This window comes from Musca domestica, unplaced genomic scaffold (genome assembly GCF_030504385.1).
Source record: "Musca domestica strain aabys unplaced genomic scaffold, Musca_domestica.polishedcontigs.V.1.1 1, whole genome shotgun sequence".
Classification (NCBI taxonomy): Eukaryota; Metazoa; Arthropoda; class Insecta; order Diptera; family Muscidae; genus Musca; species Musca domestica.
Genome location: NW_026712114.1, coordinates 25,774,165 through 25,798,944, shown reverse-complemented (window position 1 = coordinate 25,798,944; position 24,780 = coordinate 25,774,165). Strand labels below are relative to the sequence as shown.

General features: G+C 35.5%; 1 protein-coding gene across 3 annotated transcripts in view; it reads left to right on the top strand.

Annotated features, from left to right (window-relative positions):
* Positions 1-2,031: 2,031 nt before the first annotated feature.
* LOC101891253 (protein toll) overlaps positions 2,032-24,780 on the top strand; it is a 311,410-nt gene continuing 288,661 nt past the window's right edge. For 2 of the 3 annotated variants that reach the window (XM_059121110.1, XM_059121116.1), the window contains exons 1-2: positions 2,032-3,135; positions 22,367-22,562. The gene's annotated coding sequence lies outside the window, so the exon portion shown is untranslated. The remainder of the gene's footprint in view (positions 3,136-22,366; positions 22,563-24,780) is intronic. The other variant, XM_059121120.1, reaches the window with a different exon arrangement.

Here is a 24,780-nt window from a genome sequence, read left to right as displayed (position 1 = left end):
CAATACCAAATTTAGTACTTTTCGTACAATTATAGAACACATTTCCGAAACCACCTCCATATCTCAACACCTGATACCAACAGAGAACTCAAAATCAAATTTCAGGATTCCAGCTCTATCCATTAACCCAATACCCTATTTAGTATCACGTAGCACTTCTCGTACAATTAGGATACAGATTTCCAAAATCACGCCGGATCTCAACATCAGATCTCGGTTTGTACCTTAATTTTAGCTCTAGCCCTTCACCTAACACCAAATTTAGTACCACTTAGTACTTTTCGCTCACGTGAGTATTCATTTCCACTTCATATCTCAAACCTACCCACATATATTCTGACCCCAACACTGTCCGTGCAATCAATACTAAATTGTGTACCCTTTATTATCTTTTTGTGCTCTTGTAGTACTTATTTCCAAAAATAATTGCAAATTTCCAGACTCCAGTTCTATAGTTTCATTTAAATCCAATTTGTACCAAATTTAGTACCATTTAGTATTTATAAGTACGAATTTCCAAACCTCAAACTTACAATGCAATAATAATCTCAAAATGTCAGCATTCCGGCTCTATCGGTTCACCCAAATCGAAATTGTACCAAATTTAGTACTAAATTACTTTTCGAGCACATCAGAGTACAAATTTTGAAAACTACATCCATATTCAAATAAAACATTTCTCCAATAATATTAATTTCAAATCTCAGGATTCCAGCTCCATCCATTCCTTCAAATTCTAATTGTACTAAATTTAGTACAGTTTAGTACATTTCGTATACATGAGCACACACGTCCAACATTACTCCCTTTTATCGACTTTACTCCTCAAACTTGATTACCATCCCATTTTTTTAGTTTTAAACCCTAACCGTTTATATGATACGAAGTGATACCAAATGTAGTACATTTTTAGTACTTTTCGTACACGTACAGTGAATTTTCGAAAACCCTTTGGTACATCCGTCAAATACATTATAATTGACCCTCGTTTCAAATAAGAGAGTTCTAGCTATACTGGTATCGTCAAATACAAAGGGTGTGGTAATTTAGTACCGTTCTAGTAGAAATTTCCAAAAATCCAGCCTTATTTGACACCTTTGGACCTAGAGTGAACCTCAACGAACGTTTAAAAATTCAGGTTTCAGCCATTTCGTCTGGGCGTTGATGAATCATTAAATCAGTTAGTCAGTCAATCAATTTACTCTTGTATTTATGTGGATTTATTTACTCTTGTATTTATGTGGATTAACATTTTACTTTGCAACGGAAAACCCAACCAATTTCTATAAAAGTTCATTTTTTTTTTACAAAACCGCTCAACTATATTTTTCAACCAAAGAATGAAAGGCGCAACAAAACAAAAGTTAAATAATGTTCTCATTCAAAAATCGACGTTCTCTTACGTAAAATGTCTTTCCAGACAGTGTCCTTTCGATTTAAGGTAGATATGTAGGTAACAGACACAACGAAATCCACATAACAATCATCTGAACAAGCAGTAAAGCACGTGTCTTCCTGTGACCAAACAACAAAGCGCTACGGAAAAACACAATTCAATATAAGGGACAACAAGAACAACAACAAAAGATACCAAACACACCAATTATTTTGCTCTATGCCAAACCAACAAGTCTTAAATCGTGGCTGTTGGGTGAGTGAAGGATGAGAGAGGAAAAAATTATAGCATGCTATAAAATTGTTTGATTAACCAAAACAAGAAAATGCCGGTAAACAGCTGTGATTTTATCTAAGACTCTCATTTGGGAAATTTAGTGAGCAAGGAGAGAGGAATGTAATAAGAGTAGAAAATTACTCTCCCTCTCTCAACAAGTATGAGCAACAGTAATGGCTACATGTCTCTGAGTAACAAGTGTAACATGTGTGAGGCTGTTTTAACATTTCCCTTTTGTGATGGCATTTCGCCTCTCACAACTCTCTGTGAATGCATTGTCATGGCATGACAGAGTGTGTGCTGGCTCCCAAACGGCATTACTTCACCGTTGAATGTCTCGTATGTTTCCACTTGACAAAGTGAGTGGCGGCAGTCAACCAAACCAACATTGCCTTTATCACACAACACGACGATGATTGTGGCACTGCTCTGGCTTGGTCTTGTGCAAAGCGAGTTTCAGTTATCTATGAGACGTCGACGCGGTCGTGCATAGAAGCGGATTTATTTCGACTCTTGTTTCCAATCTCAAAGCTAAGCCCGCAAATAAATTTCATGTATGTGCATGTTTGTTGCGTGTGTGTGAGCGCGTTTTAAAATTGACAACAAGTTTTCAAGTCTCGCTGTGTGTTTTTATACGAGTGTGTGCGTTTAAAGTGAGAAAAGAATAATATTGAAGAAAAAAAAAAAACACATTAAAAAAATTAATAAAACAAAGTATTGAGCTTGGCTTTTTGTCAAATCATAAAACGTAAACAAAACCAATGACAACTTGGGAGGAAGAGAGCAGAAAATAACAAACGGAAAGTTCATTAGCCAAAAATTTACAATAAGAAAACGGAAAACCCCTTGCTGAAATTAAAGGCCAGCTTAAAATAAAACGGGCTTTTTGAGAAACACCTTCAGGTGAATGTTGTTTTTTTTGGCTTGGCGCGTTCGTCTCCATGTCGTGAGTGTTCGAGTGTGTGCGTGTGTCTCCATGTATGTGCGTACGTGTGTGTTTTAAACAATTGTTGTTTTTAGAAGAAAAAAACCAAACCTACGTCTTTTCTATCACTCTTCTCTCCTCTATCAAATGCAAAAAATAAAACAGAAATAATAATAAAATAAATACGTATTGACTGACGAAGTCTTTGTTTGAATCTTTTAAAACCAAAACGTACCAAGTGCCGTATTGAATTTTAATGTTTAAATGAAAATCTATAAATAACAACAACACCAATAACGTAATACTTATCTCAGTATAATTAAAAGCAGTAAATTTGCAAAACAAACAAAAAAATAATTATAATTAATTTCAATTCAAAATAATCAGAAATTCTTGGAAGTGGAATTGTTGTTAGTCTCTCCGGCTGTTTTGTGGGCTGTGAAATTGTTTAAGTGAAGAAAACATTGATCATCATCTCTCGGGCGAATTTGATTTTTGCCATCAAGCATCCAGTCTCGCCGCCTATTGTTTTAATACGGTAATTTTTTGTTTTTGGTGTTGTAGCAATAACAAAATGAGAAAAAAGAAAAGGAGCAAAAAACGGTGATAAGTTAGGTTGTGCGGAATTTTTTGTACCCTATATTAAGTAAACAATTTGGGAATACTAATACCTTGAAATACTGAATATTTTTGGCCAGAACCGTAAACAAAATTCGTTTTAGCTTTTATATGTGAACCGATATTGAATATACCAGATAATATTTAACAAAAGGTCATTAAGTTCGAATTACATGACACGACACGAATACGAAAGCATAAATTGTGTGAAAATAATCAGGTTAGAATGGATTTAGGACTCCTGGCTTCTTATTGTTTTGAAAACTGACCTAGGGAATATAGTAAGACGTGTATTGCATAGTGAAGACCTTGATTCCAACGATATACAGTGGTGGCCATATCATATGCAACTGAAATCTAACCTTTACCAAAAACCGTGAAAAAATTTTCTGAAAACAAAATTATGCAATTATTTTTTTAAATATTATTTTTTATTGCTTGTAGTTTAAGAAAAAAAACATATACTCCATAGATATTCAATTCATTTATAAAAAAAAATTAGAAAAAGATATTCAGTCTTATTATGAAGTGGCCAAAACATATGCAACTAATTAAATCGAGCTCAGTAAAGTGCAAATAAAGTTAATATTTTGTTGCAAATCCGTTGTTGTCGATTACAGCCTGACATCTTCGAGGCATTGACGCTATATGATTGTCAATGACGCTTTTTGGGATTGATTTCCAGGCATCTTCCAGCCGGCAAAATAAAACATCTAAACTTGTACAATTTTCTCGATCAATTTTTTTGTTTACAATTTCCCACAGATTCTCTATTGGGATTAAATCTGGGGATTGGGGTGGCCATTCCATTACCGTAACTCTATTATCGGCAAACCACGATTTGACCACCTTCGAAGCGTGTTTGGGGTCGTTGTCCTGTTGAAAGACCCACCGCAATGTCATATTATATTCTGCGTATGCGAGCATTACCCTTTGCAATATGTCTTTATACATAAATCTATCCATAATACCAACAATTCTATGCAGTGGGCCAACTCCAGCACCAGAAAAACAACCCCACACCATTATATTGCCCCCTCCATGATTGACCGTTTTTTTACAGTAACGTGCTTCGAGTCGTTTTCCTTCTGGTCGCCTTACATAGCACATGCCATCGCTACCAATGATGTTAAATTTGGACTCATCACTAAATAATATAGTTCTCCATTTACTTTCTGTCCAATTTATATGAGCTTTAGCAAATTCCAAACGCTTTTTCTGGTTTCGCTTGAATATCAGTGGTTTTTTTGCAGGACGTCTTGCGCAGAGGGAGGCTTGTAAAAGTCTTCTACGGATGGTGCGAGCAGAAACTGGCAACTGAAATCTTTCCACTATCTTAGAGGATGATATAAATGGGTCTTTTTTCACGTGTCTGATTATTAATTTGTCCGTCCGATCGCTTGTTTTTCGACTTCGACCACCACGGTGTATAACAGAGACTTGTGATTTTTTTTTGTAATTATTAATGATGCGCGATATGGAGCTTTTATGAACGGTATATTTCTCGGCAATACATTTTTGTGATAATCCAGAAGAATACGCAGTCACAATTCGTTGTCTGAGCTCAAGTCCAAATTTATCGCGTGCCATTTTTGAACAAACTCTATTTTAGCTTTGTGAAAAAAGCAACGCAATAAAAATGTGAAGGTAGCTTTAAATCTCTTTACGTAGTGTCTCTAGCTAATAATAAGAAGAACAATAGAACAAACGAAATTGTAAAAATGCCGTTATTTAAACCAAATATATAAAGTTGCATATGTTTTGACCACACCAAATTTCATATTTGTCAACAAAACACCTGTAAACATAGAGATGTAAACAAAAGATGCACATTTTGATAATAATTTGAAATCGTAAGAACGTATTGACTATAATTAACCCATCTTTATATACTTCGTTGTGAAATTTACAAATTTATATAGCCTTTTAACGTAGATGAATCTTAGTTGCATATGATATGGCCACCACTGTATATTTTTTTCTTAGACAGACACATTTAGCGAGCTATGTTGGCCTTAACACCCATCTAAGAACAAAATCTTTTAAAGATTAATGTTGTCATTAATTACCAGAGTTGGGTGGGGTTTTTATGATTATCAATTATGAACAAATTTTAATAACGGTTAGGTGGGAAAATTAAACTTCCACAGATATGTTTTGCAGGTGGCTGATCTTGGGGCTGGGAATCAATGTATTTCGGCTATGAATAGATTTGAACAGGGGCTACGAGGTTTTACAAAGAAACCTATTTATGAGTGGTGAAGAATGGATTTTTCCAAGGCAATCAGAGATGAAAACGAAACGAAGCAGTCACTCTAAGTCGACTTATCCAACTTCCTTCGACTGCCCTTACGTATGCCATAGGATATGGTACTAAATTGTTAGAATTTAATTTATGTAAAAAGTGAGCCAAAATATAATTTGAAAACTTGTAGATTTTTACGGAAAAGTTTGTGTTACATTCGCGGTTCATACACCACTCGAAAACAAGTGACATAATTTGACATTCGATTTTGAGTATTTGTTTTTTAAATGAAGTTTTTCGGGTCATTATATTATTCCAATCAAGACCTCCATAGCTACATATTAATTTCCACTGTGTATTAGACGAGCTAACAAAAAGGAAAACTTATAGGATTTTGGTTGCCCACTTCAAGAATTAAAACATTGTACCATTGTTCTCTGGACTTAAGTCCCAAAATCTCCATTTGTGTTTTCTACTTATTACGATTTCAAAATATCTAAGAACTAAAAATGACTTCATATTAAAATGGCCTGAACATTCTGTATCTTGATTTATGGATAAATTGAATATTTTTCGAGAGGAATAAATCTTACCGACAGAGTTTTGCAAAATATGTGTAGTTCTTAAAACTGGACCTCAGCCCCAAAATTTCCACCAATACATATTTTAAAATTTAGAAACACCGTTATTTGGAGACATCACCCCTAAAGTTAGAAATTACGGACAGAAAATCGGTAAGTACCATTGACTTACCAACAAACGAACCTAAATAGAGTATTTTTAGCCAGAAGTCAATCTACCAACAGCCAACCGGAAATTTGTATTTTTTGTTAGAAGTAAACCTAGCAATAACGAAAATGAAATGTCATATAAAAACTGATTAGGAAAATTAAATTGGGGCAGAAACCTTCAAAATACGGAATCGAATCGTACTAAAAAGCGATCCTATGGTGAACATTTTGTCCGACATGTAAATGTACTCCCAAAGATTCCGTGGAAAATACGGTATATTACGGAATATAACAAAAAGTTGACCTGTATTGATTTTTTTCCGACCAAAAGAACGCGAAATGCGGGCATGCCATACATAGTTTGATTTTCCCTCAGAGACTGAAACAGAGACCTCCAAAACAACGAAAATCTGGCATGGTAGGCAGGCCTGTATCAAAAAGTGGTGCAACCTGCAATTTGGACAATACTAACTTTTTGCAGGTGTTAAATCTACCAACAGAGAGTTCGAATTATCAAATTACGGCTAAGTCGTTTGCAAATTGGGGCAGAAACCTCTAAAATATCGAAAATCTTGATATTTCATCGTATGGTGACTCAAATAAAAAATTGGACCGATATTGCACATTTTTTTGTGAGATGTAAATCTACGCCCAAAGCACCCGAAATGGGGACCTAAAATAATATTATTTGGCGAGAAATAAATCTATAGCAAAAACTAAGCTCAAATTGAATATTGAAACCCCAAAAATGGGGTCTAAAATAGATATTTTTTTTCGAAAATTTATCAAATTATACTTATTTTTGCCGGAAATTTGGTCAGGAACCTTCAAGTTGAGTTGATCGACACTTTGGTATTTTTTAGTGCCAACCTTGGTCTCCAAATAACTTCAGACACAATAGTCCAACGGATTGGTATCTGGAGATTTTGGTGGTCATTGTGCGCTGGAAATAATGCGAGGAACCTCATTTTGTAACGAGCGGAGAGTGACTATCGGCTGTTATGGTGGCCCACACCATCACCATGGCCGGTGCTTGAGTTCTGGTGGCCAACCGAAGGTGCACATTTTCAGCTGATCTCTTCGGCAAGTAAACACTATCATTTTGTTTGTTTACAAACTGCTGGACAACGAATGTTTTTTCATCGGAGAAAACCAAATTCGGCAGTTCACCACTTTCGGCCAAGCGAAGCAAATCTTGCTCTTTTGGGTCTATTTTTTCTGTTGCGGTGTAGGTTCTTGCACTTTTTGGAATTTCAATGGCTTTACCCCGAACTCATTTTTCATATTTGCCGAATGGAATATTGCGATATGTTCAGCTTACGAACCATTTTTCCGGCACTGCGACGCGGGTTTCGATCATATCATAAATCAAAATAATAAATTGCATTGGTCGGCAAACCGATAGAAATTTTTTATCCTGTTATCATTCCAATACAAGACAGATCAAAAACATTTTTTTACGTTTCAAAGCTCAACGTAATATAGTTCCAATACGATGTCAAAATATATCAAAGATGGATATTTCGAGAGGTTGCAAATGAAACTAAAAATGTAAGATACCCTCATCATATGGTGTAGGGTATCTGAAAAAGTTCTATGTTTCATTTTTGTATTCTGGTTCACTGTCACCATTCGGTTGCCATTTTTCTTATTAATACTTGTTTTTGTATTTTGATTGTTTTTTTTTTCTTTTATCAATTATCTCGAAAACTTTTATTTAAATTTGGTGATTTTTCGTCCTCTATCAATGTTTCTTTGAAGTTGTTTTATAATAGAGCTTTGTCAACGATATTTTTTATATTTTGCGTAACAGAGTGCAATAAGTGTTTATATTAATAACGATTGAATACACGTGCTAATAATATAAAATACGAATAAAAAAACAATTACAATAATACTCGCAATGCACAATATCGTCTGCGGTTAACCCAGCATCGAGTGCAGCGCCATTGTCCAGCGCACAAAACCCAAACAAACAAAAAAATCATACATTTTAAAAATATAAAAACACATTAACCTTCAAATGCAATCTTGATTGTGAAAAAAATTATTATGGAAAATAATGTAAACAAAAAATAATAATAATAAGGAAACCCAGTGTTCTTCAATTCGGAAAGACCATAGGGAAAACCTTAATTTGGGGAAATTCTATGTGAAAGTGAGGGATTTCCTTATCTGAGGGTGGAACGAGTGATGAGTTTGAGACTTAAAAATATGCGTGAACTCATTTTTAACACTCAGTGCTAGCATGAAATGCCAAATCAGCTGGGGAAAAAGTGGCTCAAATTTCAAAATTTTTGAAAATGAATAGAATTGATGTAGGTATGGAAAGCCATATTGAAAAGAGGAGCAAACACAAATTTTTTCTATAAAAATAGATAGATTGAGACAAATTTAGTTTAGTAAAAGCTATTTACTATTTAATAAGGCCAAAACTTGCCTGATATTTGACCCAAAAGTCCGGGTGCAAGACCAGGGTTAGATCCGGATCTACTGAGCCGATATTGGCAATATAGGATGGATTTGTTATCTAGTGAACATAATCGGCTCGACCGAGTTCAAAGACGCATATCTCTGGATCCAAGAAATATATAATATGGCATATATATTCTGTAGACACCTAAAATGTGGCCTTTTTAGACTTTTGGGGATTTTAAAAAAGTCCGGGTCCAAAAAATCAATAGTTTTGATAAACCCCCGAATCGTTTGAAATAACTCAATCATATGACCACTTGTTAAATAGGTATTTTCATAAGCTTTTAAATGATTCTGGTCATATCGGCTTAGTAGGTCCGGGTCAAATATCCCTGAATCCCATCCGACATCCAAAAAAAAAATCTTTCCCGGAATCTAGATATGGGTATTTCTGGAAAAAAATATAAAAATTCGAAGTTTTTACTAAACTAGAGCTAAGCCATAAATTTTTTTCCCCAGATATTTAAATATTGTCAAGGACGAATTCCAGAAACGGGATAAAAAATCCGTTGTTAATTCTCTAATTTTATTGAAAGACCTAAACAAATGAAAGAAAAATAGTCTCTCAAAACCACCTCTGCATTTTATTATGAGACGCATAAACACATTTCCATTCTCTATATGACTAATTGAAAAGTCCCAATGTGTCTTTTTGTGCCTCTTCAACTTAAATCAAATAAAAATCAATTGAAATATTTAATAAAACATATATTGGGGACACATTTCAAACTAAAGTGATAACCCCCTGACATTTGTTTTCATTTTTTTTATTCATTCTCCTTACTTCCTAGTTGCATTCTATTGTTTTTCGTGTCTCCTCTTACTTTTCTCTGGCTCTCCGACACTCTTTCCACTTGGCAAAAAAAGCGTCTTTTGAGAATTAGTGTCAGTCGATTGCATTTCTAAATGTGTTTTCGGGTGTGTTTGTTCGCTCATATGGAAATAAATGCATAAAGCTCCCGTTAAAGTAAAAAAACAACAAGTGACATTTGCTTTGATGTCTGCTTTGATGCCTCTCCCATTCCAATCGCTCTCTTATTTTCTCTCTCACATGTGTTATTGTTTGTAAACCAGTTTTGTGTTGAATTTAATTTAGTATGGCCATTTATTTATTTTTCCATTGTACAATCTTTGCTGTTGTTGTTGGTATTGCTATTTTTATTGTTGTTGATGTTACTTGTTAAGTCTGGGGTTTGTAGAAACCGCGTTTTTTTTTCATTTACTAACTACCTGCCTCCCTCTGCAACTTCTCTAAATAATTTCTCTCAACAGTTGTGGCTGTTTGTTGTTAGCTGTCAATTATCGTTATTTCGCCATTTACACGTTTGTGTGTGTGTGTGTTTTTTTTTTTGTTGCCAATTCTTCTTCTTCTTGTGTTATTTCTCCATTTGAAGTCTGATTGTACAAATATACCAATATTCATGTAGTTTGTTGGGTTACTTTGTGTTGATTTTATATTTCGTTTTGTTTCTTTTTTCTTAACAAGTGTTTAACTGTTGTTAATAATTGTTTTTTTTTTCTTTAATTATTCACAATAACTCTGTGTGGAATCTCAAGCTTATATATAAGACTTCAAAATATTGGTATGGCAGTGATTATTTCAAAATTTATTTACTTGGTTTCAATTTCACTTCGAAGAATTCATGTCGATCTTAAGTTGTAGCTAAGAAATTCCGATTCCCTTTATAGATATCAAGTATTCCAAAAATTTTTTTGTGTCACAGAGACCATAATGTTAGAGGAGTTGTGTTTTTTTCAGATGAGGCTAAGATAAAAATGTACTTCAAGTCATAATAATGGAATCTGAACAATGAAAATGCTGATGTGGGGTGTGGGTCGCCATAAAAGCCGACGGTCGCTTTTCGCTCGTATCAATCGACCGTGGCATCAGAATAAATGCCGAATATTATCGAAAATATTCTGGTGGGTGCATTATAGCCTTGGCCACGCAAACATTTTGGCCGAGACCTTGGACATTCCAACAGGAATCAGCACGATCGCACTCAGCACGCGCCACATAAGAATGGTTACAAAACGAGGTTCCTCGCTTCAGTTTCAACGCACAATGGCCACCAAAAACTCCGGATACCAATCCGTTGGATTATTGTGTCTGGAGTATTTTGGAAAGCAAGGATGGCACTAAAAATTCCAAAGTGTCGATCGTCTCAAGTAAACGCTTCGCCGGGAATGGGCCAAAATACCGCCGAGCAATATTCGGTTTCATTGGCCGTTTGAAGGCCATAATTCATGCTAAAGGTGACCAATTCGAACAAATCTAAACTTTTTCTAAAATTTGATGCTATTTGCGACATTTTTTGCTTTCATTCAATACAATTTAAAAAATGTAAAAAATATGGCGTTTGACTTTGTTACATTTTTTTTTCACTCTGTGCGAAGACGTGGACATTTTTTGGCTCTATTGAAAACCTCATACAAAAATTGTCTTACCTATCAGTGTGTCAACTATAACTGTCTTCTAATTGCTAAAGGTTAGGCCCTGTGGTTCTAGTTTCGCAAGGTCTTAAATTATTGCTTCATTCTAGGATGGTTTATTACCGCTTGAAAGGAGGCCATGATGGTTTTTATTCTAGTTCAGTTGTGGTAATTCTAGTACTATTTCCCTTTTATTGCCGTTTGAAAAGTTATTCGAATCATTTTTGGTTTCGCGAGGATTAGAAGGAAAAGGGGAAATGTGGGATTCTATGAGATTTAGAGATCGGTTTTAGGACTGACCTCGCCACGACGCATATCTTAAAATCTTCGAGTAGATTTGCTGGCAAAGGCTTCATCGGAAAGTGAGGAACTATATCCGTCTCCCTGGACATTGCCAAGGCTTTTGTCTAGAATGACGGTATTTTATATAAATCCAATCGCTTGGCTTTGAGTGACATACCATATAACGATACCTCCTGATATTCGATATTCTGTAAGGTTTCCTCTTCGATCCGATGTTACATAACATATTTTATCTTGTGATAACCTGGCTTCTCCCATTGGTTCTTGACTTATTAAGATATTGTCCTCTTAGCTTTTTCTGGCCCTACTCTCAATTCTTCCAACGGCATTTCGTTTGATGGAGTCTATATTAAATGTAGAACTTTTTTGGACGACCGGCTTTAGTCTACTCCGGAAAATGTTCGATGCTAAAGATGCTATTATCGATAAAGTTATATGCGTTAGCCTCTTTTTGGCACTTGCGATCCTTATTTTTGGAAGAGAGTGGTAAATTTTTTTGGATCCTAGGCATAGAATAATTATCTGACCTTTGGTATGACATTTTCACCAAAACCCTTGCAAACCCCTTACATGTCATTCTCAACTTTCCTTTCGGACACTATTTTTTTTTTACAAACGGATTGAATTTCTAAGTTAACATATTCTACTCTTTTATTATTTCAGTTCACTTTGATTAACGTAGTGGTGGAGGGTATAAAAAGTTAGGCCTGGCCGAACTTAGAGTCCTATTTACATGTTTTTGAAATAAATATTTAAATTGCATTAATACGCAATTTTCTACGCATATTTGTCGTGTACTGTTATCATCAGCATAAACATAATTCTCTGGCCTCCAAAACATTTTATTTTTTCTTGTGTTTTTGTGCAAAAGCGAAAATGTTTTTCTGTTCTTATCGGCCTCAATACAAATCTAAATGGATGTTGTAAAATTGAATTGTTCCCTCGGGATTTTCATAAATTTCATTTACAATTGAAATTTTATTTATCATTTAGTTGCTACGTGGAAAGGCTGTGATGAGTGATGACTACATCAATTCAGACATGAAATTCATGTCTTCAAAGATAATGCAGCTACGTTAAAATGTTTAAATTAATACTAAAATAATTTAGGCTGAAAATTGGGTGTGTTTTGTGGTTTAAGAGAAGAACAAAAAAGTTTGACATTTTAAAATGTCCTTCATAATTTTTTGTTCGAAATTTCAGTTCAGATTCGTATATAGCACTCATATATAATTTCCTCTAATTTGATATTAACGCATATATCCTAGAAATACCTGTGTAAAATTCTAATTACATTGAAATTGAAGATAAACTGAAGTCTTCAGTATTTGGAATGTTTTCCAAAACAATTTGGTATTCCAAGATAAATTGCATTTTTTGAGAAGAACCCACGGATGTTTATTAATGAAAATTAATATCAGCCAAATGGAAACTCCAAGAACGCATACAGGACCATATGTTAGTGGCCTAGTAGAATTTTCCTGGCCGGCACAACTGGCGTCGAACTTATCCTGAAAAGTAGAATGCCGACAAAAGTCTACTAAATTACCGTCTTGAAATTCGAATCGTAAATGTTTCAATATTTTGGTAGGAAGTTCTCCTCGAAAAATCCAGAATGGATATCCAATTGACATAGTAGAATTATCCTTAATATATCTTCTACATGGGTCGAGATGAAAATCTGCAACCAACTCCAGACTGCTGTCATTTCTAAGCCAATCGTCCGACAATATTCCATTCTGCAAATATTGGAAAATGAGGTCGGGGCAAAGACATAACAGCCGATGGTCGCTTTCCGCTCGTATTAATCGATCGTGGCATCAGAATAAATGTCGAATATTATCGCGAAAATATTCTGGAGGGTGTATAGTCTTGGCCACGCAAACATTTTGGCCGCAGACCTTGGACATTAACAGGACCTTGGACATTAACAGGACTCAGCACCATCGCACTCAGCACGCGCCAACCAAGAATTGTTACAAAAAGAGGTTCCTCGCTTCATTTCCAGCGCTCAACGGCACCCAAGATCTCCGGATACCAATCCGTTGGACTATTGTGTCTGTAGTACTTTGGAAAGCAAGGTTGGCACTAAAAAATACCAAAGTGTCGACCGCCTCAAGCAAACGCTTCGCCGGGAATGAACCAAAATACCGAAGAGCAACATTCGGGCAGCGAGTGACGGTTTCATTGGCCGTTTTAAGGTCATAATTCGTGCCAAAGGCGACCAATTCGAACAAATCTAAACGTATTCTAAAATTTGATGCTATTTCCGGCATTTTTTGCTTTCATTCAATAGAATTTAAAAAAAATGTAAGAATTGATGTTGAAATTGTTTGACTTTGTTGCAGTTTTTTTTTATCTCACCCTGTACAAGAGGACGATATAAAAGATTCCAAGTTTCGTAAACGTGACAATTTATAATAATTATGCATATCACTCTCAGCTATTAAGAACTTTAATACAAATTTTGCAACATAATGTTCTCAGTCCAATCTCTTTACTCATTTTAGCCTAACAGGACATGAATGACTAATGTTTTTGATCCACTTTTTTTTTTCATCGTATTTTACATACCAAGTTTCCATGTTTTCTGTTCTTGAAATAAATGTCCCTTCATTTAATTCAAGTGTCGGTGAAGTGTAGCAAAGTATAAAATTACTTCCGTAACTTTTACTTTGCCGACTTCATTTACATCCCCTGGATATGAAAAGCAGATTGGTTTCTACACGGAACGAATTACATGGTATGCAAGAAGTTTCAAGAGTATGAAGAAGTCCTTTTTTTAAAGCTGGGATTTGAGGGGAGAAAACGTTGAGAAATTAGCAGTTGGTATGCTTTAGGGGGTAAAAGGCATGTTGTAAAATGAGCAGATTTTTTACTTCAAATGCCATTCCAAAAATTTTTGGATATGTTCTCTTTCAAGAAATGTTTAAAATGTTTCTCAAATATAGTTTTTAAGAAAATAAAAAAGTATGCATTTTTAAATTCCGAAAATCCAAACTTCAGTAATTTTTTCACCTTCTAAATTTCAATCACTCAAAAGTCCATTGCTTTCAGTGTAGCTAACCCCATATGTAATACATTGTTTGCATATTCTTCTTTATATTAAATTTTCAACACGAACCCTCTCATCCACTCTTTTAATTATGGACTGAATGAATGGATTTTGCAGTGATTCATTTACCGCATAGCACTCGGGTATCAAATGTCATAACGGGACTGCTGTTAAAATACCATTTTATTTCTTGACATTAAATGCAGCGAATGGTAATGTCTTAAGAAATGTTACATGACCTTAATTTGCCTTGGCAAATAAACTGGGGAAGAAAGCTGGCATGCAACAAAAAAATGCATTACAGGTATAATAAATATTTAAAAATCAGATACCGAACAGAATGACAAACTTCGTGTGCAATCCATTCTTTGGTGTAGAGTTTAAAGAGAGGAAGATTTTTATATTGGTCAGGAATATGAAAATTTGACATACGGAAATAATTTTGCCTATCATTTATTGATTTTCGAACCTTCCATAATGAAAATTGTACAATTTTTAAGTTTTACAAAGAAGACACTTTTTCCCCACTTAAACATTTTTTGCTGATAGAACTGTAAATAAAGGGATAATCCGAATTTCTTGGAGTTTTAACTTTAAACGTGCATAACTTCGATTTTCACGGCGGATTTCTATTATGGCCGGGTATTACCTTTCAAACAAATCAAAGACCGGTTAGAAAAATAGCAAAGTTGCAGGGACCTAAGTGTGGAAAAAACGCATCAATAACAGGAAAACTTTGTTCTTCGTGCTCTGCACAACAAAGCTGATAGCATAAAGTAGTATTATTAATTTTTGCTAAAAAGGGAATTTTATAAGCTTTTGTAACCTGGAAAGATCATCAAAATCATTAAAATTTGAAAGACATTTTGCAGCATAAAATTCTATGTCAATTTAGCGATATCTCTCTGTCTGTCCGTCTATCTGTCTGTGGAATTCACTCTAAAATGAAGAAGGTTGATAAAATTTTACTCAAATGTATATTATGTGGAATTGTTTCAAATTTGGTATTTGAAGTTCCTAAAGAGAACTACAGCCTGTGACAGAGAATTGTCTGTGCAGGTCCACGTCTGCGTATAGCCCCCATATAACGGCGCTTCCCCTTATTCGGTATTTTGATGATTTTAGTGACGTTATTCACCGGAATTGCTTCAAATTTGGTATTTGATATTTGTAATGGGTACTAAAGCCTAAGACAGAAAAGTGTCTGTGCAGGTCCACGTCTTCGTATAGCCCCCAGACACGTCTTCGTATGGCACCTCCCGATGTTCGGTATTTTAATGATTTTAGCGACATTATTTACCGGAATTGTTTCAAATTTGGCATTAGAAGTTAGTAATGGATATTACAGCCTATGACAGAAAATTGTCTGTGCAGGTCCACGTCTTCGCATAGGCCCCATATAATGGCACCTCCCGATATTCGGTATTTTGATGATTTTAGCAACATTTTTCACCGGAATTGCTTCAAATTTGGTATTTGAAGTTGGTAATGGATACTATGATAGAAAATTGTCTGTGCAGGTCGTCATCGTATAGCCTCCATATAGCGGTACCTCCCGATATTCGGTTTCTTGATGATTTTAGCGACATTATTCACCGGAATTGTTTCAAATTTGGTATTTGAAGTAGGTAATGGATACTACAGCCTAAGACAGAAAATTGTCTGTGCAGGCCCACTTTTTGCATAGCCCCATATAATAGTACCACCCTATATTCGGTATTTTAATGATGCAGGTCCACGTCGTCATTTAGACCCTAATATAACGGCTACATTCGGTATTTTTAAGAATATTGCCAAATTCGTTCCAAGTGGTGAAGGGTATTCATAGTTCGGCCGACCGAATAGTTTTTTTACTAGTGTGTTCTGGTTTCATTGTACCCTACAACATCAACACCTCGAAATATTTATTTCCCACATAGGAAATTGTATATGGATCCTCCTATCTCGTCGAGCTGAGTCGATCTAGCTATGTATGTCCGTCCGTCCGTATGTCCGTGCTAATTTGTAATCACGCTACAGGTCGCAATTATGGCCCGAAATTTTGCATTCAGGTGGTCAGAAAAGAAGATGATCGCATAATATTTAGGTGTTGAAATGGACCAAAATCTAAAAAATTTCTGATTTTGCAGTTGATCTACAAGTTGCAATTATAGACCAATCGACGCGGATATTAGCATGGACCTAGAACTTAGAGCTGGTCAGAAGTTTTCCAATTTTCCAAAGTTCCGACCGTAACGTAGATGCTGATAGTAAATATATCGGATATATATAGCGAAATATATACAATGTATATATACAAAGGAAGGCGATGTTAGCTACAATGTTTATATTTCAAGAATGCTGGGCCGATTTGGACAAATTTGGCATAAAACATAAAATCTAAAAAATCGCATAATAAGAAGCCTATAATGATGCTAATATTGATTTTGTAGTTTTTTGTGATTTTGTTTATTTTTTTTCATATTTTTTATCGCATGCGATTTTTTCAATTTGGCTTATAATATTGAAGTGTATATTTTGTAATATTTTTTCACCTTACAACACAGTTTGGGGTTATTATATAAATAAATATTAGCCGATCCTTACGAAAAATTTCGTAACTGTAGGGTAAGGCTCAGAGGGTTTTTAAGAATGCCTGCAATATATGTAGGTGTTGAAATGGACCAAAAACAGAAAAATGTTCCTGATTACACAATTGAAACCAATCGACACGGAATTTTGCATGGGAAGAGAGTGAAGGACAGGGAAAAAGTCTGGCATTTTGAATTACCATTGGTTTTTATTTTGCTGTAAAATTGACCACAACAACGGAGTGCGTAAATATTGAGCAAAAATCCTTGGTCAAAAAGCTAAGGGAGATATTTGGGCAGTGCTCTACGACATAGTTTCAAATGTGAAATCTTCCAAAATGGATTTGGATGAAAAGATTCTTGTTTCGTAAAAAAATATTTACAATTTTTAGGCATTTGCACATAGATCATCTAAAGTTATAACCACATTTAAGGAAATTGATTTGGTCATATTTTAAGTTTTCCCATTGCAAAAGGTAAACAAAAATTCAGCACTTCTGATTTTACTTCTCCAGAAGAGTTATTAAAAAATACAAAATATTTTCAAAAACCGACTTAAATCAGTTTTTTTTTTTTGATTCTTTAAAATCGTTGCCTTTAATAAATTCTAAAACTTAATGTTCCACTAAAAATACGAACATCATTGAATGGAAAATTTCATATCCCACCCATCCCACATTTGTCAGTAGTTATTAAAAACGTGAGAATTTTTCGATGTTCACATCGATAAATGAAATGAAAACCCCTCCATCACTGCTCGTTATACACATTAATAATATTAGTTAAATTCAGTTACGTACGTACGGTACGTCCCTTTGCATGTCATGGTCATGTTTTTGTGTGTGAATTTTCCGAATGCATTTTCTCTGCGTCCTTCTTCTGCGTTCCATTTCAATCCAATGGAAACAAACCTACATGCCAACCACTTCAATGAACACCAAACAATTTTAATTTTATTCAATTCATGCAGTCGGCGGCTGACTCCATAGATTTGAAAAAACAAAATCGAGAAAACAAAAAAACATTCACCACAACAAAATAAAAATTTCTCTAAACCCCAGACCCAACTATCAGTAGTGTGTGTGTGTGTTGCTCCCGGGCTGCCCGGCCGCACAAAGAAATGATGGCCGCCAAAATACCAAACTATTTGAAATGTTTACCATGTGAAACGAGGGGGTTTTCCAAAACAAGCAGCAAAACAATGGATTTCGATTTGGCCAAAACAAGAATCAGCGACCGTCCGACCGTACACAACGTTATAAATATTTAGTGTTATTAGAGTTGCTGCTCCTCTTCTTCACACTCCAGCGGTTTGTTTTGCTAAAAATCAGTTGTTTTTTTTGCTCTTCTCTTGTTAGTTTGATTTTTTTTGCTCTGTTGCCTTGCCGTTTTTGGTTAAATCAAAGATTGACCCATTTTCCTTGGTGTTGGCCATTACCGACCGTTGTTGTTTATGCCGAGTGTGGCTTCACAAAAAAACAAAAATGTCTTCACAAATGTGGTGGGTGTCTGTTTTTTAGTTTGATTTCTGCTGTCGCCCCCTCCAACTGGCAGTGATTTGTTTGTGGACGTTGGACATGCTGGTTGGTGCCTCATGAGACGCACTGCCAGCCAGACCATGGCTGGTTTTTTGTTTGGTTCATTGGCCAAAAAACACGTCTCCTGGTGTCTACTTTGTTGTCCACATTGCTGTCAATTATTAACGCGTGTCTCTCGTAAATTAAGAGGAACGTCTGCCTTTGGATTTTCTTTTATTTTTTTCCAAAGGTAAAACCCTGAGTTTTGCTGTTGTTATTAATAAATCTCTGGGGGGCTTTTGTTAGTTGGGTTTATAAAATACTCGTTGTATTTTTCATTGTTTAATTTATAGTTTTTTCTTTCACCGTTTTTATGTTATCGTCGTCTCCCACCAACATTTCTCCCCTTCGCCTTTTTTTTTTTGGGGTCGTTGATGTTTAGTCATCCGTACTTAATTCCATTTTGTTTTGGTTTCTTCGTTTATCTCTGTTTTGACGTTTTATGTTATTTAAGAGCTTGTGTTGTTGTTGCTGTTGTATTTCAAAGCTTGTTTTACAGCTGCAAAAACAAGCTTTGCATTTTATCTGTTTTTTTTTTTTTTTGTGAGCGAGAGAGCATTTTATAATATCATTGTTTTAGATTCTGTTCAACTCGTTTGTATTAGCGTTACCAGATGTTTTCGAAAATCAGTATTATTGGAATGTCGACGGGATAGCATTCATTGTGGATGAGGGTTTATAAAAAATTTGGCATCATAGAATAGTTGAAATAAATAGGCTAAAAACGCCGAAATGTTAATATTTAAGGAGTTACAGCCATTTTAAAATACCCTATTTTTCATTATTAAAGAACTGTTGAAATAAATAGGCTAAAAACGCCGAATCATTGAATCCGTTTTTGATACCCTCCACCCATGGCAGAAGAATACAGGTAGATGCATCAACGCTTGGACGCGTTTACCTATATTCTTCTACCATGCCTCCACCAGAAGCTCAAACAAAAAAAAAACGTTTGAAAATAACATCACTGGGTCAGATTAAAAAATTGCAAATATCAGTAAAGTCGGAAGGAATGTCTTCAAAATACCGAATATGGGGAGAAAATGTTACAATGGAGTCTTACCAAAGAAATTTAAAAACGTATTTTCTTTTAGAAGGAGGTCGAAAACGAGAAATGCCAAATGAGAGGCATTTGCGTCTAAAACTTTCACTGTGGCTTCCATACCTAATTTTGGCCAAAAAAAAAAAAAAAACACAAAGCACTTATTCGCTTGAAAATACGACCGGGACAACCCGAAATACCCTATGTACCAAACACCAAAACTGGTACCCACTTAAAGAATTTTTTGCAACAACGATTTCTATTCTCAGGGAACACAAACGGTCAATTTTTAACCAGTTTCGTTGAAAAGTTCGGCTAAAAACTAAATAGGCCTTTAATCGGGTGGTATTTCGTATGGGGGTTATGTTGCATTTGAGCGTGATTCTTTTCAGGACATTTCCAGTCCAGCACAGTTTGCATGTCTATCTAGCAAGCCGGTTAGTACAATCACTAACCCTCTCAGAAATGGACAATATTGGTACACTTCTTTTGGAATATCCCCTACAAGAGTCAAAATTGACTAAAAAAAAAACCAAAAAAACAGCAGCTCAAAAAGCGGCTGTGCCGAACCTTTAATACCGTCCGCCATATGTATGGTACTTGCTAAATTTTAAAACCGTCCGTCAAAAATACCGAATATCAGATATTGCAGTTATTGAGACTATAAGAAAACATAGATGTCTGCCAGCGAGGTCAGTGCCACATATGAACTCCACGTATCAAGTTTGAGACAATTCTGTTAAAAACAACAATTTATAGGGAGTATACAGGGTGAGATGAAAAAACAGCAACCAACTTCAGACTGCTGTCATTTCTAAGCCACTCGTCCGACACCGGTTAAAATTATTCCAGTGACAGCTCATTGTTTACAAGCGTACAAAAGCATTTTGGTAAGAATTTTCCAGAAAAAAAGTTATTCGTGGTGGAATTCAAGCTTGATAGTGTGAATTCTTTATATTTGGCTGGAAAACCACAAGTGGCAATCGTTAGAGCACTCCAGCATTTAAATATGAATAAATCCTTTGTGTCTCGTGCGATCGCTCGTTGCCGGTAGCATAACTGGTAGCGTAGCCCGACGTCAAGGAAGTGGACGGAAGAAAACAGCAGCATCAGCAGAAATGGTTCGAAAAGTAAAGAAGCGACTTGATCGAGCCCGGCGTCGCAGTGGTCGAAAAATGGCACGTGAGCTGAACATATCGTAATATTCCATTCGGTAAATATTGAAAAATGAGCTCGGGGAAAAGCCATTGAAATTCCAAAAAGTGCAAGAACTTACACCGAAACAGAAAGAAAATAGACTGAAAAAAGCTAAAGAGTTGATTCGCTTGGCCGCTTCGCTTGGTGAACTGCCGAATTTGGATTTCTTCGATGAGAAAACATTCGTTGTCCAGCAGTTTGTAAACAAACAAAATGATTGGATTTACTTGCCAAAGAGGTCAGATCAACATGTGCAGTTTCGGTTGGCCACCAGAACTCAAGCGCGCCATGGTGACTGTGTGGGCCGCCGTAACTGTCGATGGCCTCTCTCCGCTCGTATTAATCGACCGTGGCATCAGAATAAATGCCGAATATTATCGCGAAAATATTCTGGAGGGTTTATTAAAGCCTTGGGCACGCAAACATTTTGGCCGCTGACCTTTGGACATTCCAACAGGACTCAGCACCATCGCACTCGGCATGCACCACACAAGAATGGTTACAAAACGAGGTTCTCGCTTAATTTCCAGCGCACAATGGCCACCAAAATCTCCGGATTCCAATCCGTTGGACTATTGTGTCTGGAGTATTTTGGAAAACAAATAGGTCAACATTTCAATACCCTCCAATTTAAACCGGATTTTTATACACACATAGTCAATATAGGTCTACGTATAGGTCTACGTGGAAAACGTTACATCCAGAAATTCAAAATGCTTATGATTTCAGTCAGTCACTAAATTTGAAGTGAACAATGGGTGCCTAATCGTATGGAAAGTAATGATTATATATAAGTATCGCCCGATTTTTGTAGTTGTAAAAACGTAATCCACCTGTTAGGGGAGTTTGAAAAATATAAAGTGTGGCTTTAGCTTTTCATATATCCCCATTTGTGGGGTATTGCTCAGGGTTTTGGTGTGGAGAAGTTCTCCCATTATTTATTAAAAAAATCTACTCATATACCGAACTTTTATTTTCTTGACAAAATGAAGCTCAATAGAAGAATAACATATAATAATAAAATAACACGCCGTTTGATTTGCAAAAAATTTTTGATATTTTTTTATAAACGAACCTAATTCTGGCTATTTCCAATCGTATGGTAACTTCTCTATATATTTTTGTTTTACCACCTGTTTTCGAATATAATACATCGTTTGAGTTCTCTCTCTCTCTCTGTTTGGAATTTCCAGCATCTAATACCGGCCCTATTCTTTAACATAAAAACTAGAATTAATTTGTTAAAAGATTTAATTTATCTACTTCTCTCTCAAACTGTCTCTAGATCTCATGATTCTTTCTCTAATTATTTATGATAATTAATTTCATTATTATTCTTTTTTTAAACGTTATCAATGAATTTGCAATTTTGAGTTTGTGTGTGTGTATTTGTGAATGTCAACTTGTTCCCATTCAAGTTGGAGGATTTTTTGTAAATTCAATTGCCTATTCTCTTTTTGTTGTCTAATTCTTTTAAGAATCAAAAAGAAAAAAATTAAATTCTATTTTTATATTTATTGCAGGAAATTTTGTTATTTTTTGCGGTTAATCTGCCTGCCTAACCTGCTTGTCCCATATTCGGAAACAGCGCATTATTAACGTGTTTATAGAAACGTTCGGATCGGAAATTGTTTGTGGATAAGTTGCTGTAGTTGTGAAAATTGAGAAGAGTATTTAGTTTTTTTACCGATTGAAACCTGAGGATATATAAACAATAAGGTAAGTGTTTTTTGTTTTCAATTTCAATATTTCAAATTAATTACAAGATAATTATAATGTTCTAATGACGTGCTGTAAAAGGGAGATGCTTGATTCGTGGAACACGTTCAATTGTCGTGATTGTCAACATGATTACCAGTTTTTAATAAGAAAAAAAAATAAAAAAAACGTGCCACTGCAATTCATGTTTTCTAAGCTGCTATCAAGCTGATAATATTTCTTTGAAAATTTATGGGAAAATTCTATGGGAGAAATTTTCAATTTGTTGAAGCACCAGACAATAAAAAAAAAACAAATCTTAATCTTACAAATTCTTAAAGAGGATGAACAGAAATATATGGGCCGACAAATTGCCAAATTGACCACAGGAACAGTTGGTAATCTAAGTCCGTAAAACGACCGAAATTCTGACTTTCTTCTAAAATAGGAACTACAAAATATTTCCAAATATTTCTTCAAATACTTCGGAATATTTGCTGCTGACCTTCAATATACAGGCTGAGATAGAAAAAACTGCAACAAAGTCAAACGCCATAATTTTTACATTTGATTTTAATTTTATTGAATTAAAAGTAAAAAATGTCGGAAATAGCATCAAATTTTAGAATAAGTTTAGATTTGTTCGAATTGGTCACCATTGGCACGAATTATGGCCTTCAAAAGGCCAATGAAACCGTCACATGCTGCTCGAATGCTACTCAGTGGTATTTTAGCCCATTCCCCGCGAAGCCTTGCTTGAGGTGATCGACACTTTGGTATTTTTTAGTGCCAACCTTGCTTTCCAAAATACTCCAGACACAATAGTCCAACGGATTGGTATCCGGAGATTTTGGTGGCCATTGTGCGCTGTGAATGAGACAAGGTACCTAATTTTCTAACCATTCTTGGGCGGCGCGTGCTAAGTGCGATCGCGCTGAGTCCTGTTGGAATGTCCAAGGTCTGCGGCCAAAATGTTTGCTGCCTAAGCCTTTAATACAACCTCCAGAATATTTTCGTGATAACATTCAGCATTTATTCTGATGCCATGGTTGATTAATACGAGCGGAGAGTAACCATCGGCTGTTATGGCAGCCCACACCATCACTATAGTCGGCGCTTAAGTTCTGGTGGCCAACCAAAGGTGCACCTTTTCAGCTGACCTCTTTGGCAAGTAAACACGATCATTTTGTTTGTTTACAATCTGCTGGAAAACGAATATTTTTTCATCGGAGAGAACCAAATTCCGCAGTTTAACACTTTGGGCCAAGCGAAGCAACTCTTTAGTCTATTTTATTTCTTTTGCGGTGTAAGTTCTTGCACTTTTTGGAATTTCAATGGCTTTACCCCGAGCTCATTTTTCAATATTTGCCGAATGGAATATTGCGATATGTTCAGCTCATAAGCCATTTTTTGGCCGCTGCGACGCGCGTTTCGATCATGTCGCTTCTTTACTTTTCGAACCATTTCCGCTGACGTTCCTGTTTTCTTCCGTCCACTTCCTTGACGCCGGGCTACGCTATTAGTATCACACTATCACGCTTGAATTCCAACAGGAATAACTTTTTTTCTGGAAAATTCTCACCAAAATTCTTTTGTATGCTTGTAACAATATAATGAGTTGTCACTGGAATGATTTTAACAGCTGTCGAGGACGAGTGGCTTAGAAATGACAGCAGTCTTATGTTGGTTGCAGTGTTTTTTCATATCACCCTGTACATTCTAAGTCTATAACCAAAATTCTGGATTTCTTCTAACATAGGAACTTCAATATATTTCCCAATACTTTTCCAAATTTAACAAACCCTTACCTTTACAACGGAATATTTGCTGCTGACCTTCAATACATACCCCTGTCAATCTGACTATCACCTTATGTGAATTACGCACAGACATCCACCTAATTATTATTTCTCCCTTACAAACCTACAAACTAAGAAAAACAATTAACAACAAATACAACAAAGAACGTAATATTATCTGAAATCCGTCACACAAATTATACGTCACAAATATCCTCCCATTAAACCGGCAATTATCACCAGACCTTATGGTCTACATTATGTTCATTATACGATGTCCTAATTATAAAAAAAAAACACAATCGCCGTCCACAACTAAATCAATTGACAGACAGACAAAGAACTTAATGACCACACACATGCCGATGTAGTTTGACAGGTAAAATAGAAAAAAAAAACTACCTTCAATGACATGTCTTTATTAACACAGGCGGGGGAGG